The 17,586-nt window shown below is 37.5% G+C and overlaps 1 long non-coding RNA gene across 1 annotated transcript; it reads left to right on the forward strand.

Moving 5' to 3' along the window:
- The first annotated feature begins 338 nt into the window (after positions 1–338).
- On the forward strand, positions 339–15,949 carry LOC120530594. The gene is made up of 3 exons (XR_005634001.1): positions 339–394; positions 12,070–12,219; positions 15,835–15,949. It is a non-coding gene; the product is annotated as an uncharacterized LOC120530594 (long non-coding RNA).
- The last annotated feature ends 1,637 nt before the right edge of the window (positions 15,950–17,586 follow it).

A 17,586-nucleotide genomic window follows, 5' to 3' on the forward strand; every position in this document is an offset into this window, starting at 1 on the left:
TGGAAAATGCTTGGAATGTCCCCCCTCCATTAAATATTAGGAAACTGTCATAGCGTTAGTCCCAATTTCCATTAAGCTCTTCAGTGCAATCATATCAAATCAGAATTTCCCAAACGCCTAACCCAGGATTTTAAATTAACATTTAATCTGAAAGATGAATACTATTAATGTTTAACTGCTTCTGTGTAATGATAATACCCTAAAAGCACACAATGCCCAATGCTTTCAATATACGTTTGCATAGATTCTCCTCTGCATTTTTCCTAATTCATGCTCATATAGTGCTTATGTATTTTTTATCTATACAATTACTGATTATTCGCTCTTTAATTACAGGAGCATCGAAAAGTTTTTGACTGCCATCTCTTGTTATACTGATCAGTATAAACAGCAGGTAAACAATTATTTTTAAAATCATTCTTTGCACCAATGTCTTTGTCTACTGTACTTTGAAAATAAAATATCTTTGTGACACTGAAACCTACAGCAAAAAGAGGCAAATTAAATAAAAAAAAAATCACATCAAAAAAGAAAAAAAGGTTGCCACCTTCACCCCACGTTCATGTCATTTGTACACTATCAGCTCATTAAATTCACATTAGGATACTCCCAGGGACTTTAGGAGCTATTAGTGCACCTAAAATGGCATAACAAAATCTCCATTCACTTTCACAAAGATGGCAATGCGACATTTTATATTTCATCACTATATTATTATGGTCTCAGATGCATTTTCCTCACATGGTAATGGAAACAGCAGTGCTACCAAAGAATACTGTCCATTTGTGTATCCCTGGAGGGACAGAGCTACAGAAAAAAACAAAGCTAACATTTATGAAAGTAGACTGCAAGAATGATATTAACCATTTACTTTCAATTTAAAGTTAAGGTTTACAATAAAGGCTATGTAAGGTCAATTATTTTCTTCATAAGGCAGTATAATTTATTATTAATCTATGTTTTATTTTACTGTTCATGCTTTAGTGCAGCTTTTAGTGTATATATGACTGCTGTTAATATGTGTGGACTGTCCTAACACTAAAATCTATCATGTGTATATTATATACATTAGTGCCATTCATATGTGTTTATCACTCTATCTATTAATAGCAGTATCATATACTGCATTTCATATTTACCTATTATATAATGCCATTATAATTTGTTTATATCTCTACTGTATAAATAAATACTAGTCGTAATAGTAGTAGTATTACATAGTGCATGTCATATCTATCTATCTATCTATCTATCTATCTATCTATCTATCTATCTATCTATCTATCTATTACAGTATATTCTGCCCTTCATATCTATCTATAACTATTATATAATGAATTTCACATATATCTATTGTAAAGCAAAAGACCAAAGAACATCAGGGTATTATGTGTGCTAAGGCATAAGCCCCATTTAATTGAGGAAAAAATCAATAGTAAATAGGCAAAAAACAAGGTGAAGGACTGTAGTCTTCAAAATATTAAATTCTCAGTCTGTCACATATGAAGTGTTATCTGCTTCTGGGTCAGAGTCTAAAATGAATGCCAACTTCTAGTGGGATGTAGGTTTATATAAGGGCTATCATAACTAGACTTGTGGTCGATGGAAGGATTGCAGGTCCACAAGCTGAAATGTCGTCCCTGTTTAATCAAATGAAAATTACAAACAAATATGTAAAAAAGGGATTCCTTCAGCTAGGGAACCTCTCTTGGCTTGCAAAGCCTGCTTTTAATCACTGTGGTTAGGAGCTCTGACCTGCAGTGCACTCTTGTATCGAGTGGCGCTTCCTTCCGGAGATATAAAACTGGGAGAGCTGGAAGGGGCAGGGTCAGATGACCTCACTGGGGATCTTCCCAGTACTGTAGAGGGAACAAAAGATGATAATGTTAGCACCAGCGGCCCCTCTCGACCCATTGAAGTAGAACATACCTCTGAGGAGCCCGTAGGATTACCAATGTGTGACACCTGATATTCATACATCATTATGGATATCTCTAATGTGACCAGATTAGGGCAGACAACAATCATCAAATGAAAAACAACATTAATCAGTGTTATCTATATGTTTAACCAACAGAACGATATCAGAACCTCAACAAAACTAAAACTCAGGTGCCAGATTCATCATTTATCTTTGTCATAAACACACATTCATGAAATAATACCATTTTTACTTGTGTACCACATGCCCTTGTGTATCCTAATTTTTACAAAGAAAACCACAAAAATCGTTTTGCCCCATATACGATGCGCGTTGTGATTGTATAGGAAGCGTTTAGGGCACGTTTTCCGTGAAATGCCCTTCTGTTTTTGTTGCATGATGAAAGTTTTTCTTTCTTCCATCGCCAATCTCGAACACATGACCCTGGAACACTGTACATGCGACCTGCTGCCTGATTTCCTATCTTCTTTGCTTCCAAAATCACTTTTAGTTTCTCTCCCGCCGAGAAGGAGCGTAAACGCTTGCTACTATCCATGCTGAATGACGACGCCAAACTGATTCAAAAACAAGAGCGAGAGAGAGAGAGAGCGTGAGCGAGCAAGAGAGAGACCAAGCCCGAGCAGAAGAAGTAAACATTACAGAACATTTCCTTGTGTATGACATGCACCTGATTTTCTAATGCTAATTTTCGGGAAAAAAATATGCGCGTGGTACATGCATAAATACGGTAATGCCCACAGGAATGGACATAATAACACCGCTCAGGTTTCTTCAATATGCAGACAGGATGCACACACATTAAACTCAACCTTAGTAAAGAAAAATAAATGAAAATATCAAGTGTATATCAGCACCATGAGCTAATATATGGGGAAGAGGCAGAACAATAAGTCACATAAATTTTGAACATCCGTTCCTATGAAGGCTGTTCATATCACCATATACAAGAAAAAGCAATATGGATAGGCATAAAATTGTACCCCTGGCTGAAAACTAAAATGTTTCTATTGTTCAGCTAAATGCCAACATTTTCTGTCCTGGTACAGCTCAAGCACAGCTCTGCTTCTTCCACTTACATGTTTCAGAACTGATCCAGTACTTTAATCGAAGACTTATCTTACATGGGTAGTAGCCCACTGTGACTTAGAAAATATATCATTTTAAGTGTAACTGCAAAACTGTATTGAACTATTCAATATACAATTGGCTACAGCCCAAATCACCATACATGTACATGTTAAAAACTACTTTGTACTTAGAAATTAAAGTACCTAAAAAGAAAATAAAAGTATTGGAAAACAAGCTAAAATATGCCTGAATATCATCAAGATTCAGATTCTAACGTCAATGCAGGTATCTAAATATGTAGGGGCTAGACAGGAAAGGGCAAAGCTGCTTACTGATTGTTGGAAGTGATGTCATAGTTCGCTTGAAAATTCTTCCTCTGGTCAATGGAAAAGACTTTTTAAAGACTGTTTCAAACCATTAGTCTTCTCTGTCTTAATCTGCTGCTCAGAGCCAGCAAGCCACTTCTTCAGGTTGAGGGTGTGACACGATCTATTATATAGTGCCATTCATATCTATCTATCTATCTATCTATCTATCTATCTATCTATCTATCTATCTATCTATCTATCTATCTATCTATCTATCTATCTATCTATCTATCTATCTATCTGGCAAAGTGTTTATTTGGGTTAGCCATTTATGTAAAATACACGGTTATATATTCAAATTAAAGTCATACATTCTTGTTTTTTCTAAATCTAGAAGCTTTTTATTATCTTAAACCAATTCTTTTAAACCTGTTTCAGCTAGTAACCATGTCAACTGACAGAAATTGTAATAAAGCTTTACTTAGAACACTTAATTTTTTGTGAATGAAAAGTCTACAGTAATATAATTCAGGAAGAATGATGACTTAGAGAGTTCTAAAATGCTAGTCGTGACATGAGGCATCTGTCATACCCCTGCCATCCAATAAAATGCACTACAATAAGACTGACACAGACAATAAAGCGAATGCAATAAAATATAAAATGTAGTGATGCTACAGATAACCACAGTTAACGGCTTTTTATTCGCCTCACTTGGATATCTTCAAAGAAAGTAATCTTTCTCGCTTTCACCACTTTATAGAAGCTTATTCATTTGCCATCAAGATCAAAATTTTATATTTTGTGAACACTCAGTGTTGGATTATTTTTTTTACTGGCTCCTAAATAGCTAATATAAAGTATGTATTATACACAACAACACATTTTTCCTAGTAGATAATCTGCTTCCTAGATAAATTTATGGCAAATTAAAAAATCAGTAAAAACTTGACTTACACTATATTGCCAAAAGTATTGGGACACCCCTCCAAGTCATTGAATTCAGGCGTTCCAATCATGTCCATGGGCACAGGTATATAAAATCAAGCACCTAGGCATGCAGACTGCTTCTACAAACATTTGTGAAAAATGGGTCGCTCTCAGGAGCTCAGTGAATTCAAGCATGGTACTGTGAAATGTCCTCGGTACTAAATATTCCATGGTTAGCTGTTAGTGGTATTATAACAAAATAGAAGCAATTGAGAACAAAACAGCAACTCAGCCATGAAGTGGTAGGCCATGTAAAATCACAGAGCGGGGACAGAGCATGCTGAGACGCACAGTATGCAGAAGTCGCCAACTTTCTACAAAGGCAATAGCTACAGAACTCTAAAAGCTCAAGAACAGAGTGTAGAGAGCTTCATGAAATGGGTTTCCATGGCCAAGCAGCTGCATCCAAGCTTTACATCACCAAGTGCTGAAGTGGTGTAAAGCATACTGCTACTGGACTCTAGAGCAGTGGAGATGTGTCTTCTGAAGTGACAAATCACACTTCTCTGTCTGGCAATTTGATGGATGAGTCTGGGTTTGGCGGTTGCCAGGAGATCAGTACTTGCCTGAGTGCATTGTGCCAAGTGTGCCAAGAGGGGGGATTATGGTGTGGGGTTGCTTTTCAGGGGCTGGGCTTGGCACCTTAGTTCCAGTGAAAGGAACTCTTAATGCTTCAGCATACAAAGCCACTTTGGACAATTTCATACTCCCAACTTTGTGTGAACAGGTTTGGGGATGGCAACATGTGCACAAAGTGCACAAAGCAAGGTCTATAAAGAAATTGATGAGCGAATTTGGTCTGGAGGAACTTGACTGGCCTGCACAGAGCCTTGACCTCAACCCAAAGAACACCTTTGGGATGAATTAGAGCGGAGACTGCGAGCCAGGCCTTCTCATCCAACATCTGTGCCTGACCTTACGAATGCTCTCCTGGAAGAATGGTCAAGAATTCCCATAAAGACATTCCTGAACCTTGTACAAAGCCTTCCCAGAAGAGTTGAAGCTGCTATTGCTGCAAAGGGTGGGCAAACTCCATTTTAAAGCCTAAGTATTAAGAATGGGATGTCATTAAAATTCATGTGTGTGTAAAGGCAGGCGTCCCAATACTTTTGACAATATAGTGTATCTTTTAGGAACCTAGATATACCGTAACTAATGTACATCCAGCCATTTTCTGAGCTTTCTTTATGTAATACTGGGCTAATGGAAGTTCAGTTTATGCATTTGGTTCAATATGGCAGACACACTTGTTTATGCCAAGCTAATCCTTTGTCTTCCATCAACTTACTATAATGAGCACAGGAGAAAAGTAAGGAAACCGAAGAAGCCCACCGGATGTGCACAAGCTCCACAGAGAGAATTTTCAAGCTAGATATTGAATTCAAGTCTCTGGCACTATAAAGTACTGATGTGCTGAATTTGTTTTCCGCCTTGTCAGCCAAGGCTGCCAGCATAAGCTCTTGTGAACTTAATTTGAGGATTCAAGAATTTGATATTGCATCATTGTGCCAACATAAACAACAATAAAATATGCTACAGAAAATAAATATTTACATAAGAATCAAATCTAAAAGATGCACACTTTAGGTAAATTGGCAAACCTGAAGGGTTTGAGTGAGTGAGTGTTTGTGTTACTGTGTCTCGCAGTAGATTTGAATCCCATGCAAGATTTTTCAACTGCCTTGAACTCAGTGCAGTTAATAATACTACATAATGTCAAGAAACTCCACATATTGCATGCAGATCAAGCGCAGGACACTGGTAATGTATTGTGTATTTTTCAATGCAGACTTCTGTGCTTTTTTGAATATAGTTTTGTTATTTTCTTTGTTTTCATAGTACTTTGCCATAATTATTATTACTTATAGTTGATCAATCTTTTTAACATAAGATTGAGTATTCATGATTAAACCTTTAGCCTGTTATATCAGTTATATAGAGTCAAAACAAGAGGCATGACTTAAAGAGAGCTAAGAAATGGGGAAATACAGGAAGCATACAGGTGAAAGAATAAAAACCATAGTAGTCAATCTCCTCTGCCCAGCATTTTTCTGCCTAAGATGCAGTTGCTGGATAATAAACTGCAAAATATTCAGGGAAGACTGGCTTCATAAACAGACATCAGAAACTGCTGTTTGTTTTTGTGTGGTGTACAACATGTTAAAATCATCTTTAAAAACTGCGGACCTGATCAGGTGTATTTAATGATTAAGTGCTGTCCATTTTATCTTCCCACGGAGTTCCCCAGTATTTTCTGGTGAATGTTTACATTCCTTCACAAGACAACACCAATAATACACTCAACAGTTTGAACAATTAATTACAGAATATGAATGTTTACTAATGCTATCAGCTTACAGCCATAAACTGAAGTGTGAGAAGCCAGTAAGAAAAGTGGTACAGTCCTGGATCAAAGAGTAAAAGGAAAAAACAGTACTGCTTTGATGATAAATACTGGGGCATGTTTAGAGGCTCCTCATCAGATCTGAATGAGTATACAAATGTCATACCAAGATTCATCAAAATAAAAATGTTGAAAACTGTTTTCTTGTGAAGTAGACCCACAATATGAAACTGTAGATGACAGGTGACATCAAAAATTTAGTGAAGGTATGAAGCAATGGATTATTGGGAAAGTTGAAAGTGGCTAACACATTTGCCCACGGACAAACTTGTGTCCAAGTATAACATTAGCAACTAGCCGAAGGAGAACAGGAATGGAAAACGGTGAGAAAGGAATTCAGAATAACAAAGGCTTAGGAAACCACCGTCGCAGTATAACGAAAATAGCAAGGAGTGAAACCAATGCCAATGGTCGAGAGAGTACCTTCATGTAGTAGGCTATGAAAATCATAGATATATATAGATAGACGCCGCATTCACTGTGTTGCCCAGTCGACACGATAAGTCAACACGTCCGCACTATTGCGAGTGGTAAAAGCGCCATTTAAACTAATACAGGTAGACGTGGAAACTGGGTTTTCTGATAAAAAAACAATAACGTTTTAAACAGTATCGTTTACATACAACAGATTTTGGTGAATCGTTTACATGCAATTATTTATATCCATTTATACACTAATAATGGCAATTATTAAATAACTAGCAAAACACCCGCGCTTCGCAGCAGCGAAGTACTGGATTAAAATTTTTATTAAGAAAATTAAACCTTTTTAAACTCAGGGAAAATATGCCAATAATTATTTGTTAAGGATCTCTTTGTATACCATGTTGTCATTTCGGCCCTCCGGTTGAAACATGACCAAGCTGTGCGCTGAGCTTACTCTTAAGAATGCAACGTACAGCTGGCCATGTGAACAGTAATCTTGTCTCAAATCTCACAGCTTGGATTGCTGCTGTCATAATCAGTTTGAGTTTCATGGTTTGTTTCAATTACAACAGTATTTGCAGGATTTGTTGTGTTGAAGTGACATTTGGCATCTGTCAAGCGTTGTAAGCACACAACCAGTTTCATTGATAAAATCACATCCAGCTTTTGAGAGTTTAAACATTCATAAACATCAAAGTGTCCACTACTGAAATCATCACCTGTGAATCTAAGATGTTTAAGAGGCATTGGCGGTTGTCGAAAGGTGTAAAATATTTGGCCATTTTGGTACACTTGAAAGCAACAATTGAACAATTCAGTGGCAGCCATCAACTCACATGCAGAACCATAGGTGAAGGGCTTAAGCATTTCACTCTTATAGTTCTCCTGTGTAGTATAATTATCTCCTGTACCGTCCGTCATCAGTCCACACCTTGAACCTGTCCCAGTCATTCAATACATAAGACACAATGTTCCTCTGGATATAAAGAGTGAGAGTGATATGGCCGTGCAATATGATCATCTCGATAGACATGGTAATGGGGGTTGGAATGATAAAGGAAATGGGTACCTGAGCAATGTAAAGTAAGTGTAAAATATCTACACAATAACTATAATTGTAATAAACAAAGAATAAAACAGTGGAGAAGCCGTGGATTAAACAAAAAGGCTGTAGTTATCAGTAGAAAGACGTGAATCCCGTGGCGAAGCAAGGAAGGGAATGTAGAGACCGGAGCGATGGACGGTCTTCCAGGCAGCCAACAACGTGGGAGGCGTTGGGATGGGGGACCCAACGCCTCACACAGTGACCGAGCTGCAGGCTATGGACGTATATATGTACGTAAGTAGGATTCAGTTAGCGTCGGGAACCCGTGTACTAAATTTCTTGAAGATGGGCCCATAAATAACAAAGACTGTTGAAAAGTTCAATATGGCGGCCGACAGTGGCATCATACCACCGAAATAAGCACGTACATTGGTTTCGGTTAGCTCAGGGAAGCCGCCTACCAAATTTCGAGAAGATGGGGCCATAAATAAGAAAGTTCAACATGGCGTATGTTATTGACCGTTATGACCATTACGCATAGAATTTTGAAATGAAACCTGCTAAACTTTTGTAAGTAAGCTGTATGGAATGAGCCTGCCAAATTTCAGCCTTCTACCTACACGGGAAGTTGGAGAATTAGTGATGTTGGAAAGTTCAATATGGCGGCTGATAGTGGCGTCATACCACCGAAATAAGTACGTACATTGGTTTCAGTTAGCTCAGGAAAGCCACCTACCAAATTTCGTGAAGATGGGGCCGTAAATAAGAAAGTTCAACATGGCGGACGTTGTTGACCGTTATGACCATTACGTGTAGAATTTCGAAATTAAACCTGCTTAACTGTTGTAAGTAAGCTGTAAGGAATGAGCCTGCCAAATTTCAGCCTTCTACATCCACAGGAAGTTGGAGAATTAGTGACGTTGGAAAGTTCAATATGGCGGTGACAGTGGCATCATACCACCGAAATAAATACCAAATTTCAGCCTTCTACCTACACGGGAAGTTGGAAAATTAGTGACGTTGGAAAGTTCAATATGGCGGCCGACAGTGGCGTCATACCATCGAAATAAGAATGTACATCAGTTTCGGTTAGCGCAGGGAAGCTGCCTACCAAATTTCGTGAAGATGGGGCCATAAATAAGAAAGTTCAACATGGCGGACGTTGTCGACCATTATCGACCGTTATGACCATTACGTGTAGAATTTCGAAATGAAACCTGCTTAACTATTGTAAGTGAGCTGTAAGGAATAAGCCTGCCAAATTTCAGCCTTCTACCTACACGGGAAGTTGGAGAATTAGTGATGAGTCAGTCAGTCAGTCAGTCAGTCAGTCAGTGAGGGCTTTGCCTTTTATTAGTATAGATAATAATATTATTAAATAATTCTTCCTGTATAAGTAACATTTCTCGTACTGCTTTCTTCCATCTCCGAAACATTTCTAGACTTCGTCCTGTTCTTACGCAACACAGTACTAAAGTATTGGTTAATGCCCGAGTCACCTCAGGTATTGATTACTGTAATGCTATTCTATCTGTCATCCCACAAAAACGTATCCATTGCTTACAATTTATTCAAAATTCTGCTGCCAGGATAATAACCTGCTGTTCTAAATCCTCTGAACATACTACACCTATTCTCTCTCAACTTCACTGGCTCCCTGTTAACTACAGAATACAATACTAAATACCGCTTTTAACATTTAAAGCTCTCCACAACCTCACTGATCTCCTACAGACTGACACTCCTCTTGCTCACTCAGATTCTCATCTGCAGCTGTACTGTGCCATGGGAGCTCGAGCGTCTCTCATAGTGCTCCTCAACTTGGGAATTCTCTTCTCTCTCATATACATCAGCTCGATTCAATAACACATTTTAAAACTACCCTCAAAACTTATCTTTTCAAACTGACATACCAGTTGTGAATTTTGCACTGTTACTGCCAGTTATCTTTGTTTGTTTGCTAATTATTGCTGTTTGATTTAGCCTTCTCTTTAGCCTCGAGAGCAACGGTGGACGCGGAAGGAGGATTAGAGATGGCGGGCGGGGCTCTGTTGTGTGTTCCCCATGACGCGAGAGGAGGGTTAGAGTGGGCGGGTGGGGCTCTGTCATGCGTACCCCATGGTCGGGCGAATTGGTCAATTATATGTATAGAAAAGCAGCCGGTATCCAGTTCGTAGTATAAGGAGATGATAGCGGTCTTGGGTGCTGTCATAAATTATAAAGGGCTTTTAAGGAGTTCTGTATGCATACAATTCAATTTTAAATTGCTTTTCTTATCCTGGGTCATTTTTAGTGTGTTAAAATATTAAAGTCTTGGCACTCCACCATTTTGTTTTCCTTTTGGGCAGCAATTTTGAGCCACTTTGTTTATATTTGCTATGCATGCCACCATGTGAGTCATGACTCATGTTGTCAAAAGTGTGATAGTATAAAGACTGGTGTCAGCAATCTTCCCTTGTCCACATTTATGGATTTGTAGTAACTTTATGAATGAATCTGAGAATTTTTTTGATTATTTGGCAAAAGTTTCTAGCGTGTTATTTTTCACTTTGATTAAGGTTAATGAATTTGTTTATGTTTACTGTTATTTTGATATCCCGGTATTTGACCCCAGTCGGTCTCTAAATTTTGGTCGGGTGTTTTTCCATCTTCTAGTCCTTTTTACTACTTCTTGGCTGTATGACTTACCAGATAGTAGTGGATCAAGACAAGAACCAACCTTGTGTGCTACTGCATCACACATACTCTCATGCCTGTACATACTAACACTCCAGATATTATCATGGTTTGCTCCTTTTTTACATGATGACTAAGCTTGGAGTGATGGAAAATCCTGAGGTAGGAATGGAGGATTATGAATACCTCTTCTCTTTTTATGGTAAGTTCCCACTTTGGACACCATAAGTACCAGACAGGTCAAGAGAGTACACATGGCTGTCACGCTGGTGATAAAAGGAGAAGCTAGAAGGAAGACATCAGTTCACTTCTGGATGTGGTATGGGGAGGAAATAAAACTCTTTGACAATCAAAACCAAACGTCAGCTCAAACTTAATGCTTGGAGAAAATACACACCAAGAGAAGACAGTGAACTCCTTGAATATGTTCACTAAAGCACCAGAAGGGTTTACCTTTTAAGAGACATCAGTCCCAGAAACCAAGACTAATTGAAATGCAGTGCTTTAACAATAGATCTTTTGTTTTCTTTCATGGCAGACTTGGTGTGTGAGTTTGTGTGTTGGTTGATAGAGCACCTCTTCCACAGTAACGATATATATTGTGAAAAATATATTGCAATGGAGTTCATGAAGGGATGTGTCAGCATGCATCTGCAAAGGAAAAGTAATGAAGGATAAAGACACAATGTTTTGGCTGAATAGCCTTCACCTAATTTTGTGTCTTTAACCTTCTTTCCTTTTCAGCTTGGAAATAACCTTTACATTTTTCATAAATACACGGTTGTACATCTCACAGGACATACTAGCACATGCAATCACATTTGTGTATTTTGAGTCAGAAGTTAATCAAATATACAAATCTTTACAATTCAATACAATACAATACCATTTATTTTTGTATAGCCCAAAATCACACAAGAAGTGCTGCAATGGGCTTTAACAGGCCATACCTTTTGACAGCACCCCAGCCTTGACTCTCTAAGAAGACAAGGAAAAACTCCCAAAAAAACCCATGCAGGGAAAAACTGGGAAAGGCAGACCCCTTTCCAGGTAGGTTGGGCGTGCCATGGGTGTCAAAAAAACAGGTCAATACAATACACATAACACAAGTAATCCTCAACACAAAATAATAGTGCAAAAGAAATATTACAAGTACAGAGCAGAATTCAACACTACATGATATCACATAATACAATATGGATTTGTTTAGAGTCCTGGAGACCTCAGCCATCAAGCTTCCTTCTCCTGTTGGTCATTCCCCAGATGAGACAGTGCTGGGCCAGCCAATCCGATGAAAGCAACCCTCTACCCAACAATTCCTGCAATAGAATGTAGAAAGAAATCAGAATATCCTGAAAAGGTATTTATTAGCCCTTTCTTTACTATAAGAAGACACTGATTTATCAAAAATGTTTTATTCTACAGATTCCATTAACTTGTTTCTTATTACATAAAGTTCTAGAAAAACTCCAGTTTTTCAATTGTTGACCGGTTGACCAGTATACATGGAGGTCAATTTTCAAGACACATCCTTCTTCGCAAAATTTGGTAAAAAAGTGTGATAAGAAGCATGATTTGGTTGGATGTTTTCTGCTGTTTTTGGCTCCGTTTTTTGTTAGGCATTATCAAAATGGCAGAATTTCTGTTTAGAACTGGTAGTATCTGTTTATTGTGTGATTTGTCAATTTAACTTGGTTTATTTTATTTTATGTTTTTCTTTTTGCTCCTGGCAGACACATCCTGTGTGTGTAACAGCTGTTGGAGAAATAAGCAATCAGTGCATGGCAGACTGAGGGAATCACTGTTTAAATATAATTTTCCATTTTAAAGAGTAAATGAAGTGGAAGCAAGCAAAAAAATAGCATAAGGTTGAGCTTGAGAGAAAATTTTAAATGACCATGGTATAAATGTAACCTCTAGATAATCAAATGGAATAACAAAGTTATGTACGCTATAGAAAGAATGGATTTTAGCTTTAAATGAGCACACATGAAACAATGAATGAACAGATAACGGCTGAGGTCTTATTCTGCAGATGATGTGTCTTAATGTTTCTTTATTTTGAGCAGAATTTTTTTGAGTTAACAGATCTAAATATACTCAATGACCACCTTTTTACCTAGCACCTGAGTAAGACCCCCTTCTATCTCCAGAACAGCCTTATTTTTTGAAGCAAGGACTGCATTGCTTTAGGATTTCAGTCCATGGTGACTTCAGTGTATCATTCAAGTCTCACCTGATTTTTCAGCCCCACATTCATGCTGTGTGTTACTGGATTAAGATACGGGGACTATGTGGGTAATTGGGATAAACTGAAGTCTCTATCATGTTTGTGAGACCAGCTTGAGTAGATACAATATATGCTTTGTGACATGGTGCATTGTCACATTTGAAAAAGAGCATCCCATGGCCATAAAGTGACACACTTTATGCTGAATTAGTGTTTTGAGCTCAGCATTTAACTATCACAATAATCACTCTCCAAGATGAATTTCAGTCCTCTGTGATTCAGGTGGTATATGACGGTACCCAAGAGGTGAATGAGAATAGAATTTTGTCTTAATCCTTGACATGTAACATTAGAGTCCTTCAAGAAGATGGAAGATTACCTTTTTTATTTAAAACTATATACAAATGAAAGCACAGATAGCCACTTTAGAGCCTGCATTGGGATGTCTTCTTGTTATTCAACCATTCTGAGTCTGTTTTACACAAAAATGGAAAATCTTGTTATATGTTTGAGGCCTAGTAGTTTGAAATGTCTATTCTCAACCATTATTTGTGAAAAGAGGATGTTTGACCAAAACTTACCGGTAATCAGCGATTATTGACATATCAGAGCACAGATCAAGTCATCCAAAGTAAGTAATAGGCAATGTATATGATGCTGCACATGCATGCCTTTAGCTTTTTAGGATTTTGTCATATGTAGTTTTTTTATGTTAAATATTTTATATATGCAATAGTGTATAGATAGCTGAAATCAACAGTGGAACTGCACTTTACAACAATAAACTAAACTGTACTAAATTATATTAATATGAAGTGTAGTTGTACTGTATAGAATTTTAATCAAATACATGATAATGTATGCAATTTAATACAAGTATATACTTAAATGAAGTTGTAACAATGGATTTTTAAAAGCACAAAGAAAAGTACTAAAAGTAACTAAAGGGTTAGCTAATCGTGGCTTAAAACCTGAGCATATGAGGGTTGCCTCATCTTAGAGGAACTACCGAAGAAATTGCTAAGGTTAAAATGAAGTAAATGAATAATAAACACCCCTTTAAAAAGTGAGGACAAACTACTGAGAAAGTCCATCCCTATTGTGAAGTGGTGATAAGATCAATGGGAAAAACCGTAGGACACCCCTATTAATGAAACGATGTTTAGAATAATAGAAGAATCAACATGTACATGAAGCGACTGGTGGCTGTAGTTGATCAGCTAAATCATAGAATTCTGCATATTAAGAGTCAGATGATGTGATGCATTAGATAAGGTAATGGTAGCAGAAAAATATAAAAGGGAATGAATTGTTTTGTTGATTGCCCACTCCATGGACTGAGACATTCATACATATTTATATGCAAATAAAGAATCTTTCTGCATTAACAGCTGGTCTTCAAGAATGACTTATTTGAAAACTGGGGAAAGTTTTTTCCACATCAACAGTAGTTATTCCAGGCTTTAATTTGTGACCTCTTGGAAGTGCTACTGAGCCCCAATAATAACAATACATTTTATTTATATAGTGCCTTTCCCATGCTCAAGCCCCGTAATCAACCACACCAAGACAGTCCCAGGTGCAAAAAATATGTTTTTTATTTACAATAACTTTATTAACCATATCACAATCTCCAATGCACAATACCTCCTTCGTCTCCTCCAGCTGAATTTTTTTCTCCTGCCTCCCGATTCAGCTTTTGGACTGAGATGGATTCCTTTAGTGATAGACCCAGCAGTAGTTCCAGATCCACAGCATTGCATAAGGGCGTCCCCAAACCTGGGAAGTGTATTCCACATGGCAGCCCCTGGCGGCACCCAAAGGCACCGACAGGACTTTCCCTTCAAAACTACATGTCCCAGGCAACTGTGTAGGTGGCCAGGCTGGGGCCAAACCAGAGGCACACTGCCCCCCCTGTCATACTGGGGAATGAATTGCTCAGAATCCCCCAGTCCATCCATTATTCTTTTATCCTGACTGTGATAGGAATCAATAACCATCCGGGCCAGGATGTACCTCCTCTCACATTGTCCTTCTGTTACGGCTTCCTGCCCGGGCAAGGATTGACCTTCAATCCCATTCACGATGCCAATCCATCCACCTTGGCACTTTTTACAGAAATTACATTTTTGATATTTACAAATAAATAATGCCCCTTTTACCATTCACTTATAAACAGCATATTACTCCTTTCTTCCATTCAGTGATATTGGCCTTCCTTTTCAGTTCTTTCAACTTAGGTCTCGGTTACATGGACTTATATGAGATTGATAAAAATCATAACAATCAAACAAAAATTCTCCACACTCGCATAATATAACCTTTAGGCAGGTTCAGTGAGTCATTTTGTTTACCCTAGGCTAGGATTCTTAGATAAAACAGGTATAATCATTCCTTTGTGTCCATGTTGACTAAAACTTTTAGCAACAGGATGTAGATATAAATTTAGAGAAGAATTTTTAATTTTTCACAATCCTAAATTTATGTTTTTGCTGCATGATTTAATGTCTGTATTAGACATCTTATTAATGATTTTTATGGTGTGTGTAATATAAAATAATAGACACCTACTTCCTCTCTGTGTGCAGTAAACTCATGTTATCTGTTCCTGTCCTATCTTACCATGCTTTATGTCTTCCTCACTTCATCTTTCGCTATCTTACCTGAAGTTTTTTAAGTCAACAAATGCCACCCCGGGGTGAGATGGGAAATGGCTGCTGACAGTGTCTCATGCTTTTCCCACAGACCCAAGCAGTTGCCAGGAGCGGTGGCCTAGCTCTGCCTCCAAGGGAAATGGTGTCAGTCCTGTGCTTCTCGAGCTGGAGCCCATAAAACTGGATGGCCGAGAACCAGAGGGCATCTATTGAACCCAGATGAGTTGGGAGACAGAGATTTCAAAAAACAATCCAAAATATTGTAGAAAGAGACATGTGATAATACATATACTATAAATGTATGTTTATTTTTTAACTTTTACTTTCAGACAATTGTCAATTAAAAGAAGATCAGCTGGTGTGGCACCCCAATAGTTGCACCCGCCTTCATCCAATAATCTGCAACAAAAATTCTTTTATGCTTTCAGTCAGCAGAATTTTCTATTCCATTTTAGTTCACTTAATCTAGAGGATTTTTTTGTTTCTGAGTATATAGTATATTTTACGTATGTGTAGGGTTATGATCTGTGCAACCTTGAACTGGTGGAACACTTTTATCAAAAATGTAAAGGTAATTTTACTTGCAAAGTTAATTCATTTTCAGGAAAGCAGAAACCTGAAAGGGACGATCCCCATAGGATGAAGTACCAGAAAGAAATCAACTGTAGATGGGACATTCGTCTATTAGAGATGACACTGATAGATTCACCCATACTGTGCCAGTCTGAAGTCACCGATTTACCTGAAAGGTGTATCAATGCAAGCATGGCAAGGATATAAATACTGCGTAGAGATAGTGACTAGACATAGATTTAAATCCAGGGCTGAGGAATATCATCTTTAGAATAATGATTAATATGTAAACAATACTATATCTACTTTGATACACTGCTAAAATTATTCATACAAATTGTGTGGGAATGTTCTATATCATGTAGTTTTCTTATTCATTTTGGCTTTCATATGTACTGTATATGTACTGTACATTATTTATATAGTGAATACATAGCACAATTAAATCCAGATTAATTGCACAGCTTTTCTCCCCGGTTGGGAGGACACTGCAGAACAAATACCATTAATCGTATGGACCTAAGCTGAGGCTCTGAAATGCAGTTAAAAGGATTCAGTCCCACCCTGGCAATAAAATGTCCTCAGCTTGCTGCGACGCTGGCAGCAGATCTGTAAGGTAGCAACGTAACGTGTTGACAAGGTTACCACCCACAAGGGGAGTTTCTTTATGGCATTTACATGATGTAACCTTTAAAGGGGTCTGCCAGAAAAATAATATACACATAAAAAACCAAGGGGATCCAATTAATAACCTTTTCATCAACCTGTTTTTTCTCATAATATCAGACTGTTACGGAACTAGCAATCTATTTCAGTGATGGAACATATAATTAGTCTCATCTGTGGATTTCAGTCAGAACTGCCACGCAAATGTATGTTTTTATTTGATTAATTGTGTGAAAAAGGTCTTCATACTTCATATAGTGTACACATTTTTTTCATACTCTTTTAGAAAAAGACATAAAATTATTTAATGTAAATGTACTTACCAGTTTGGAAAAATAAACTATTGTAAAGTAATTAAAATGATAGATAGATAGATAGATAGATAGATAGATAGATAGATAGATAGATAGATAGATGCTGTTGTTTTATTTCTTTGAGCACAGAAAATAATAAAATCGTTGGCCTTAGCAGGATGTGTAGCCTTCAATAAATACTGGTAATTGATTCTCTTGTTCAAAATCATGTGGTGTCATGCAACACTGACTACAGCACACAGCTTTGCGACTTCAGCAAATAACATTGATGATCTTTTTAGACCAAAAAG

This window comes from Polypterus senegalus, chromosome 6 (genome assembly GCF_016835505.1).
Source record: "Polypterus senegalus isolate Bchr_013 chromosome 6, ASM1683550v1, whole genome shotgun sequence".
NCBI classification, from domain to species: Eukaryota; Metazoa; Chordata; class Cladistia; order Polypteriformes; family Polypteridae; genus Polypterus; species Polypterus senegalus.